The sequence below is a fragment of the Taurulus bubalis genome (assembly GCF_910589615.1).
Source record: "Taurulus bubalis genome assembly, chromosome: 9".
NCBI classification, from domain to species: domain Eukaryota; kingdom Metazoa; phylum Chordata; class Actinopteri; order Perciformes; family Cottidae; genus Taurulus; species Taurulus bubalis.
This window is the reverse complement of record NC_136597.1, coordinates 15370211-15382481: the sequence shown is the minus strand read 5'-3', so window position 1 is coordinate 15382481 and position 12271 is coordinate 15370211.

Here is a 12271-nt window from a genome sequence, read left to right as displayed (position 1 = left end):
TATATAGGAAACCATCCTTTCAAACATGCTGCCAGCTGTGGGAAATCACCCAGGAAGCGCGCCATTACAAATAAAAGACCTGGAAGGAGACGGTGGGGGTTCTCAAGTTGACGCTCCTGCGAGAGCCTCAATGAAGGTTTTTACAAGATGAGCAGGAACTTTAGCTCAGCTTTCTTCCTCTGTATATTCCTGTGAGAGGATGCTTTTTTTTTTTAAATCTCATGGCAGGATAAAAATATCATACTTTGTGTGTGTTTCTGTCATGTAACTGGATGCAGTGGTGTCAATTAATGGCGTATAGGGCATGCTCTACAAGGCAAAAAGTGTATCGCTCTCAGCAGAGATTGCCATTTGAAACATCAGCAGACTTGTATGTCCATTACTCTATTCAAGTGTTAAATACGCTGAAAGTTTAGTTTCTTTATTTACACACTGTAAATATCCAATATGTTGACAGAGAAGCATTGTCTTTGAGTATGTGAGATGGTATCATATCAGACTACTTGTGATGAAATAACACTTTATATAACTCAGTCAATATCCACTCTTCTCCCTGTGCTATAACACCGCACTGAATTGATATGCAGTCTAATAGTCTGCTAGGAGCTGATGTGATGTAAATGAAAGTAATTAGGGAAATGTCAAACATAATTAATAAAACAGGTTTAAGTTGTGAAAACACTTGTCAGCGGTAGGAAAGAAGATTTCGCCTCTTGTCTCCCTGACGTTGCCCACCCTTATTTGCCGCTGTTCAATTAGGTCACAGATTGCTCCTAAGTTACCGCTCCCCTCTCACTTTCCCGTTTACCCTCTATCTCTTGTTCTCACAGCCTTCCCATTTCTATGCATGGAGAACTGAGAGAAAGGAGGGGCAGCCACCATCCTGTGGAAGGGAAATAAATTTGCCTGTCCATCCACCGCCTGGATGAAATTAATTGCAGACTCCTCATCCTGTCTGGGTACAACTGGGGCATTAACATAAGCAATTTGCGTCCAACTTCTTCTGCCGGCTGTTTAATAGAGCATCGGACCTGGCCGATAAGGCTTAAGGTCCCTGACGCATTAGCATTTTCATAATATCAAAATATTATAGCACCATGATTTGCTAAAGCCCATTCATTATTGATAAGAACAAAAGGTTTTATAAATTACAAAAGGGGAGCATGACCTATAATTACGGCAAGCAAATTAGGGTGTGCAGTAAAGTCAGTTACATTTTGAAGGAAAATAATGATGTAGGAGACCTTTCTCCTTCCCTCAGGATTGGAAAAATAATAAATTCCTTCACAGCCTCACATGGGGTTGAGGTGCACACTCGCAGGTTCACAAGGGACAATGTCTGCACAAGAAAGAGAGCAAGTGTCCCTGGCCCATACACAATCGCTGCATGCATAAGACAGGCCATTAGGCGAGTTAGTTTTAGTTAATGAACATACTCAAACCAAGAGAGACGTTTATGCAAATGAACAAAATATAAATCCACAACAGTTTAACCGAACAGAACAGTCAAATATCGGAGCTTGCAAAGCTCCCACACGCAGTGGTATAGTTTAGTTTTTCTGGACTACTTGTGGTCTTGCAGTCATTGTGGGGATAACATGATAAAGCTTCCACTACTAGTTGTGATTGGAGTCCTACAGTGTTGTAGCCTGTGAAGTACACTAGATTTATCTACAGTGTACAAGGACTATGACCCAATTAAATCATACAATTAACTAATTAATCTCACCTTTTTTAAATAAAATAACATACCCAATTTTGTTGGCCGGTGCCTGTGATAAGATCACGCTCCAACTATATCAAATAGTTCCCCTCCAGTTTACTTAAATGTTTCAATGATCTAAAGGTGCTCTCCCACACAGCTGACTAAAACTTGTATTAAATCAAGTGTGTGTGTGTGTGTGTGTGTGTGTGTGTGTGTGTGTGTGTGTGTGTACCCTTAAGCAGTGCTTTGTGCTCAAGCAGGTCAGCACAAAGCACAAGCAGCGTTGTGCTGTGTCACCAAAGCACAATGATGGCATTTTGTGACTCTCCTCTGTTTTCCATTGTGTCATATTTTCAGGTGGGGAACAACAGATGCCAGTTAAGGCTTCAGGGTCGATGAGATAATTGCACAAGTTCTCTGGAGACGTCCTCCATCATTATTCAGTGTTTGTTACTGCAGGATGACAGGAAAAATTCACTAAAACTATATTTCAACAAAACACAAGTCATCTGGCCTCTGCTTTTCAGCAAGCAACATGTTTTCATCTCCATTCTTTAAGGTGCTTTCTAGTGGCGGCTGGTGGCAATTTTGTTTGGTATGGCCATCTAATCAATTCCCTGTATGATTCAATGCAAAAAAAGGTATCACACATTACTACTTTGCAGTTAAATATTTAACATTTATTCCAACACTTTGACATAATAAGGACATCTAATTAATACAATTCAGTATATTAATAAATATGTATATATATATATATATATATATATATATATATATATATATATATATACACATTGTTTCCCTAAGGTACGGCACGCCTTTCAGGCACGCCTTTTAAAAGGCACACCTCGCGTTTTTCTAGCTTTTTTTCGGCGCGGAAGGCGCGGAGTCGCACAGCTCATCAATGTCACATTCAGTATACGTGGTTGCGCACGCAGGCCCGCTCCACAAGCGCACCGGGCTTTTTTTTTTTTTTTTTGCCCGGCGTGTTTTTGCTAAGGCGTTTTCTCTCTTGGCCGGCCACCACTGGTGCTTTCTCTGACTGTGCTCGTCAAACGGTTTTACCTCTCCGCCAGTCTTTGTGCTAAACCAGGCTTTCATGTTGAAAACGCAAAATTCTACTTTAATCCCATTCTTAATAAACTCCAAACAAGTATATATTGGTAATTTGTCCTTTAATGTATTCATATTAAATTAATTAATTTAATAGTTTACCTTGCTATGCCTCATTATTGTGGAGCAGGTACGCATATCCTCTCTGTAATTCACATTTCATAATAAAACCAATAAATTGCACCATGTAAACAGAGCCATCTGGAAACGTATCCTGAATCTATCCTGACTAGAAGCACACAAACACACCTGCATACCTGTGACACACACAGATTCCTACTTAGTTTTAGATGATTTTATGTTAAGACCGGCAGATTAGCTTGGTGCTGGGGAGGTAGAGTGCACTCGGTTTTGTCAGAGCTTTTCCCAGAAAACAGCTTACTACTGCTGCTGGAACAGCTGATGAAAACATCAATACCATAGCAGTCAACCTCGTCTGAATGCATTCGTAGGAAACGATAAGTTGATAGAAATCCTATTTCTTCGTTCTGTAGTAGTTGTGCTATCTTCTCATCCATTACCTTGCTCAGTGTGTATGTGGTCGTAGCAGTGGGGAAACTCACAACTTGACTTGGGTTAGATGTGCACAATATCCAATTTACTCATTTGGTTGCCACAAAGACAACTACATCGAGGGGGTATTCTTCGTACATGGTTCAACAAAGTCGAGCAAATGTCCTATTATCCAGCTTAAATTAGCGAGATGATTGACGTCAGGCTAACTCGGGTTCTCCACGGCAGATCCGTGCTGAAACGGTCTCGCTAATTCTAACCAGATGTCAGTCATCTGGATAAATGTGCGTGCCCGTTCCTCTTCAGAAGGGATAATAATGGAGCACTGACACCACGATGTTCTAACAGTACAATGGCAAATAAACTCAGAGGAACCTTTTTTTCCCGCCCCGCTGAAAAGCAGGAGATGATCATGAACGCATATGAGAAAGTCAATACCTTAATCATTCACAGCAAACCTGATGCGAATATTCTCAACGTTTTTGCAACATTTTTGGTGTGAACGCAGCTTAACACCGCCCCCGCTGCGAGACATAAGCATTACAAATATATCAGACAAGTTCAATGCCTCAGTGTTGGGAAAATGTATCAGCTCATTTTAAGTGCTTCATCACCCAAATCAATGGGATTATATTTATTTAAATGTGCCCTTTCAACACATCCATGAGTTTCTTAAGCGCTAAATAAACTTAAGAACAGCACGGCATGCAGCGGGTGATAGTCTATGTCTATGAGACAGGCAATGGGCTACGCCTGTAGTGATCAATGTCCGCGGCTCGAGAAGCTCTCGTAAATAAATGATTCCTTGTCGGCAGAATCGATTGCGCTCGTACAGGAAGTCATGATGATGTGAGAACGGATCTTGGCGATCTCGAATAACTCTCTCCCTATAAAACTAATATAATTAATATCGCTCCTTCGCCAATGAGGAAGTGAGCTGCCTTTTTTGTCCGGTGGGAGTGGCCAACTTATCCAGTGAATTTTAGTTAGCCTGTGTGGGAGCAGGTTTAAATGTTTGGCTGTGTTGCTATGGTGATTTTTCTAAACTTGCTTAGAGGAACCGGAAAGCCTGACCTACGTCATCTTATCCTGAAAATTTGCCGGCTAACTCAGTAAGCCAGGTACGAAGAATAGGGCCCTGGAATTACCCAAATCCTCAGATATCCCAGAGCATAGCTAGTCGTCTGCCACATTTATCTTTATCAGTGTGTAGTGAGGTATTTAGAGTCTACATAGGTCTAAAACAAGTGGGAATTATAATCAGTTATCTCACTCCTCCTTGTAAAGTGGTCTCAAAGTTTGATTGCGTCCTATTGGGCCAGTCTAATCATTGCGACGCTGTGTCCCAGAGTGCTCCAGGCTCCTTATCATTCATTAACCTCTAACTGGGATGTTGCAATGCCCCCTTCCCCCCCACCCCTCATTCAGTCATACAGCATTTCAAATCATAGATATATTTTCCAGAAGAAACAATGACCATGTAGGGAGAATACATTGTGAATTCAGGGCTTTGCTAAAGGTGACTCCACTCTCTCTCCTTGTTCCCCTCTCAATTTCTCTCCATCTAATCTCCCTCTGTCTATAACAATAAGAATTAATTAGCCTGCTTATTTTTCTCTGGTTGTAGAGAGGCTCCCCATCTGGATAGAAGACAGTCCTCTGTGTGCCTGATTAATGGCGTGGAGAGACAGTTGCCAGTTCTGAAGCCTTGCTGTCTGGCCCAGGTCAGAACTTCCAGAAGGCAACCTAATGTTAGTCCGAGGGAGGGGGGGGGGGGGGGAGAGGGGGGCCTTAAAGAGGGTATTATGCTCTTTGATAATGAGCAGGACCTGCCTCAGTTAGTTCAGGTCTATCAATATAAAGTTACCAACGCAAGGTCATTAATAGATAAAAGGACATGAAAGCCGAGAAAAGAAAATATGCATTGTTTTTTTTTATAGTGAAATTAATGTGAAAGACACTCTTAGCTGTACTGTGTTGTCGTGTGAGTGTAGGTCAACATAACGAATAATACAGATTATCCAAAATCTACTCAGCTGCTCTGAAAATGTTTCACTGTTGTCTCGGCCGCTATTCTTTTAATTCAAATGTATTCATATTGAAACTCTCAAACGATGCGTCCTTCTGTGGTTCCTACAATGTGTTTACTTGTCATAACAACATAATTGATCATGAGGTTAAATTTTTTTGTCATTATTCATTTAGTGTTTTCACATTTTTTCAAATAGGAATGATGCTTTTAAGTCATTAACCCCTATACATTATTTTACAACATGCAAATATCATCCGATTTGCTCTGCTGAAAGCACCCAGTCTTTGACTAGTTTAATCATAGTGAAAAGCTTTTTCTGATTCTAGTCATTGCCTTTGTTATGGTGTATATGTATCAATACACACCTGTGAAGCACTGCCTGTGATTTTAGCCAGCTAGTTGCCTGGACCAAAGAAAAGAAGTGCAAAGCATTTTTCTTGCCACTGGAGCTTTGACTCATTTGTCACTAATGTGTCAAAGAGACGATGACATTTACAGCCCGGTGTGAGGGCCTCCCAGCCCTCCAGACACCCCTGAAGTAATAAATGTTTACCTTTAACAAAGAAGTCTTTGGATTCAGCACACTGGGCTCTCATTTTCTCCACCTTTCACTTAATTTATCAAGCGGAACAATTTTGGCTACTATTATTGTTGGAAATTTACACAATACTATTTATTTGGTTGATTGGAGTAAGATACTGATATTTTGTCAAAAAGCAAAAACAAAGCAGATGTAGATATTAACATCCAACAAAAAGGTAATTTCACAGCAGTTGGAAGAAACGTTGTAACGTTTGACACACTTACCATTGCAAAAATAACAGCAATTTATAGTGCAAATACAAACTTGTGAATAGTAATACAAATATAGTATAACTACTAGGGTTGCAAAATTCCGGGAATAGTCAAAGTTGGAAACTTTCCACGGGAATTAACAGGAATAAACTGGAAATGTTGGGGTAATTTAACTGTATTTACCTTGTCATTAGCAGACATGCATGCAAACATTTATAATACAACTTTTAAAAATGTAATTTTTGACTTTTTTGACATTTTGTGAGTACAACTTTATTCTTTCATCGAACAACAAAAACATGAACGCTGAATAAAAAAGGTGTATTCCCTATGATCACCACCCCCCAACCCAATTTTTTTTTGTTGCGAGCTATAATTGAAATCTCTATCTGTCTGCAATACCGCTCTTGGCCTCTACGCAACTCGGCGCTCTCATACTTGCCAGGCATAGGGATGAAACGTTCAGACGCAACACTGATGACAAAGATGTTCAAAAACAACAGAACGTTTTATGTTTACTTTTATGTTTCTAGCAGACAATGTTCCCAACCAGCTGCATTCAGGGTCCAGCTGAGCTAGGCGTGCATAGTCTTGTTATTATGTGTATTGGTTGAGAAATGCACAACTTTATAAGCCATTACTGTGGTCTAACAAAACACACAGCCCAACCAATAATTCCACACCAGTGACCTCAGGAACATACTTGTTTTACAAGGACATTCAAATTACACTCATGGTCTTGTAAACTCCATTTTAATTGTTTATCTTTCTCCAGAAAATATGAATTAAGAACAAAACAAATCCCATTAGTATTGTTTGTAATGTAGCATACCACAGACGTGTGAGAGAAATACTTAAAATATGTATTTTTCAGTTTGTTGACATCACATTTTGTGACATGATAATTACTCTTGTTAGAGCTCTCATCTGTTTAGACGTTTAAGGATTTCAATGAAATCCTGATCCATCCAGTATGTGGAAAGGACAACGGGCAGACTGTGTCTACACTGAACTACAGTGATACTATGTGGACTTGTCTTGAATAAATATATCCCCAACTGTCAGTATATAGGCAGCAGCACACCAGCTAATACAACTCTTACTTGAACAGTCTGTGAATTGAGCTCATACTAAATCAATGGAACACTGCAAAAATATGAGAATGAGATGAAGAGAAACCGATGTCTAAGCCTTGAGGGCCAAGATGTGCAACATCACACCATACTCTTATCTGTGGACGTGTCTTTCCCCCGAGAAGATTCTGCACAACAGCAAACCGCGGGATTCAAAGGTATATCAGGTGCATGACCTTAGGGTTAGTGAAAGCTACAGCCAAGCCGTATCCGTCGAAAAAGTCAGGCACAGATCTCAACATCATGTGGTCAGCATACAATGATACACATATGCATGCAAACACCAAAGTTACTGCTTTTTCTCTTCACACTCACTCATAAACACAAGGCTGTACTTTCTGCGGTTGATAGATAGATCGATGGATGGGTGATAGAAGGGTACATTTATGACCGGATGTTATGCATTTGTTGTTTGTTCAGTGCATTATATATTCCTATCTTCTGCAGTACCAACCAATTACATAGGATGAGTCGATTTTAAATTGAATTTAAATTAATACTGATTGACTTTGCATTATGCCAAAGCATAATGCATTATATGCTGTATCTTTGAAAAAATAGATCCATTATCATTCAATTTTCCCCTCATTAACCTTTGGTTCATTGCTTAATGTGTCACAGGCCAGAGGCCATTGTAATCTCTCTCAATGGACACGCTGTTCTTGATCAATATGCTTCTTGCTCAGCAACTTGCATTGTTTTATTTTCCTGCTCGTGTTCCAGAGTGAGGTGTGAAAGGATCATTCCAAGTCTCCAAGGAGAGGCTTCTTTCAATATCCTCAAAGTAGCGGATCCCACCCACTCAATTGTTCTCGACATAATCATATAAAAAGATTCAGGAAGAGTTGTTTTTTATTGTTGTTGTGTTTTTCCTCTGCTGAACAATGCCCTTCCGCCACAGGGTCCCATAACAGCCTACCAGTCTGTGCTCAGCGCACCTCCACCCCTCATCCCACCCTTGCTATCTCGTTTTCCTCATCTGGCCCAGGCCCACTTCCACATCTACATCCCATTGTCTGAGTGAAGGCAGCACGCGCAGGGCTGGGGCCAGTCCAAACATACTCATCTCTTTCTCTGGATAACTGCCAGTATTCTTTGGAGAATGTAAACTTTGTTACTCTCCAAATCAATTTAACAGTTGTGTTTTAGTAATGGAACAAAGATTACAGTCTCTCTTCTTGTCTAAAAAGGGTGTGTATGTATTTATTAACATGGCTCATTGTATGTTTTGTGTTGGGATTCATGCACACACGTGTGTGTCGGAGAAACCAAATCCCAATCCATCATGCATTCCCCAAGGTGGGCCAGCCAGTGTGTGTGTTTGTCACTGTCCCCTGTCAGGAAAGAGGGTTGGAGCGTGTTCTCCGGACGAACCCCCTTTGGCTGAGGAAGTGCTCCTCTATATTGGCCTCTTTGTGGCTCGCTAATCGAGCTTTCCTGTCAGCAGGCTGCACAGTCCCAGAGCAGGGTGCACTACGTGATACAGACCCACTCCGGTGCTCCAAGGGAAGTTCTGGGATCAGCAGATAACAGCACAGCTCCCTCATCTAACACACGCAGAATAGTGTTACCTCTCTCGCTCTCTCTGTCCTTGCATGAATAAGGAAAACACAGATTTTAACCATTTAAAATTCCATTTAATTCCATTATTCAGAGCTCCTGGCTGACAAATGTAGTTGCCTTTGGAAAACCCCATCGTTTCCTTTCAACCTTCAAAGTGTGTGTGTGTGTGTGTGTGTGTGTGTGTGTGTGTGTGTGTGTGTGTGTGTGTGTGTGTGTGTGTGTGTGTGGCAATAGTATTTTCCAAAATGTGGATGATCACATACAATTATTAAAAAAATTGCTAAATACAGCTTGTAGTCAGAACATCGTTAAACATGTGTATTGTTCTACCTTTTTCATGACACTGTCTGTTCTGGATTGCCATTTTAGAGATTTATACACACTATTATCCTTCCCACCTGCATTTTGTACTCCACTGTGGGCCATCCTGCAAAGTGTAGCCCTCTTTTCAAATGTAAGCGGACTTTAGTGCTTTCTAAGCAGAGTGGTCACGAAGGACCCATCTTCTGGTATTCAAAACCAATTATACAATAATAATCCGTAGGTGTCACTTCCATTAAAATTTTCCGGTTATTCAAGCATTCACAGATATGTCAGGGGGATTATTCAAGGACACTGGCACTGTATCAGATATCTTACTGAATTTCTGATTTTCTCATATGTCCTTGGCAATTAATTTTAGATGGTATTTTATTGTTCACATGTTCCCCAGTTCATGCAACTGTTACACCATTTTGTCCTTTTCAGTTTGACAATAATAACATGTCATGAGTTCCACATTGTACTTGTGTGTAAAATACAGACTATAATTGACATACATGATAGAAAATGCAGAAGTGAAAATGAACACTTTTTGTAGAGTGGAGTAAGGTTTCTAGAGCTACGGCCTCAATGCAAGTATATTTAGTTCACACCAATTTTGATTTCTTGCTACTACTGTTCCTTTTTGGTGAATTACAATTTGACATGTTTTGATTCTGAAGGTATTACGCAAACCAGGCATTCAAGTTTATAGTTACTTTTAACACTTTGTGCCACCACCAACAGCCTTGTGGAGGATAACCTCCCGGTACCTTTAAGGAGGGTGGGGGGCTCTGACAGGAGACGTCATAGTCTGGTTACCTTATGGCTGCCGCTCTGTGCTCATTCTACGATTGCAGCTGATAATGGCGTCCCGAACGGCAGCGTAATCTCAGAAGCTAACGCCCACCCTCTCCACTTACCCCTCAGGGTTAGCGCTGTTAGCTCTGTTAGCTCTCTCAGCTCCTGTGCCATTAGCTACGAGCCTATGAGCCTACGTCTCAGTCGTTGCCATGTTGAGAGGCATTAGAAATGCTCCCACTCTCATTTATAGCACATTTAAAAGAGTTCTTACTTAAAAGGCAAACAGTTTTCACAATATATGATAAATGGTTATGACAGTATAGTTAAAAAATAATGACTTAATACAAATGTATAGTTAGGTCAGACCTACACTCAGGTCAGATGGACCATGTCAATTCAAATGTACACAGTAAAGTTACATGGACACAGCAATATGGCATCTGCCTTCAGATGTAAAGGCCAATGGTTACAATTGTCTTCTGTTCACTGCTGAGCAATACACCGCATATCTCCAAAGTATGAGATGCAGGTCCAGATATTTGAAAAACAGGAATATCAAATGCGGATCTGAAGCCAGTGAATTATTATGACTTTTACTGGTGACATTTCCAGCGGCATTTGGCAGCAAGCTCATGGGAGAGCACAGCTTTTTGATGAATACTTGAAGTCAGAGGGACCAAAGGACAGAGCTGGGCGTATGCTGCCTTCTGTCTTGTGAAATGATAATGTGGCCTCACTTAAACAAGATTCTGAAGCTACTGAGCTGCCATTTTTAGCCACAAGAAATATCATAGGACAAACATGGAGGAACCGACTATGTGTGGGTATGAAGACACATATTTTGTATGTGTGTTTGATGTCTGTCAGTTCACTGTATCTTCTCGTTAACTGTCAGCTTGCCATGACTACTGAACACAGTGGGAGTACAGAGTCAAGTTTGTTTGCGTTAATGGAATATCTGCGGATGTTTTGAAAATATTAATTGAATACATTTAGAATGCTCACATTTTTACAGCTCTGTTTTAGTTTATATTAACTCGTATGTATCAGACTGACTCTTTATCAGTCATACCAGTCAAAGGAAAAGCAGAGTTGCGCAATGATTTTTTTTATTGGGGTTTATAAATATCCACATTGGTCAATATCTATATAGAAGCACAGCACCCATCTCAGCATGCAGCTACAGCTCTCATGTATTATACTATGTTTGTCATTAGGATACAATCTCATTATCAATGTAATATGCATAATATGCAGTAAAATTCAAATATAAGTGACACAATCTTGGCATTGCTAAAAGCTCTGCTAAATCTGTGTAAAACACACATATACTGAGAAACATTTGCATTCTTCAGTTTCCATAAACAAAATCAAATTGAAAAGGGTACAGCCAGAAATTAATTATCCATCTAAAGCAAATGTACTGGAAAATATAATTTATGGAACAATTATGAAAATGGTGCGCTTAAGTGAAAACCCCACAATAATTTAATTAATATTTCATTGGATTATTCTTTTAATTCTTTGCCGTGGTGAGTGTGATGGAATGTACAAGGCTGTTGAGTGGAGTGGTATTTCAGGTTTTAAGTAGAAAAAAAGGCTTGTGTTGCTTTCAATGAGATTGGAGTTTTAAAAGCTTGCTATGATGATAGTAAATCTGAACCAAAGGGTAAATGTTCTGCAGGTGATTAAAACGTTAACAAGATGAGACCTTGACTTTTGGTGCTGAGATATGTTATATGATAAAGCATATTATTATGTACTGGACATGTTATAGTGTATAGGTTTCAATATCTGTCTATTAGCATAGTTTGCGGGGCATTGTGTGCATGTGTATCACTTCAAATGGTTCCTTAGCTCAATGTCTTTCCTCTACAGAGGGCCTCTTTATGCCGGGGAAGGACTTGTCCTTCTTCCTGTCACTTGTCCACTGGGAATCCTGCTCTCTGTGCAGTCTCATTGGCATGCTAAAGAGCCCTGATATTTTTGTCTTACGTTTAAAGAGGGAATTACGCTGAGCTATTGAGGGCTTATGTCCAGGGCATTTTAACTTTTTTTTCATGGTTCTTGGAAGTCGTCCAAGTAGACTGAAAAGATGGGAAGGTTAGAGAACGGATGGAGAGGTTATTGACAGCGCTGAGGTTAGTACTTTGAGGGACAAGCGGAAACAATGTGCTGACTGTTAGCCAAGGACCAGCTCTGCTGTATTGCACGGGGGACATGAATGTCCTGAGTGGGCTTTTTTTTTCAAAATGTTTCTTCTCTTCTCTCTAGAAACCAGTTACAATGAAACTAAGTCTAAAGCAGCAA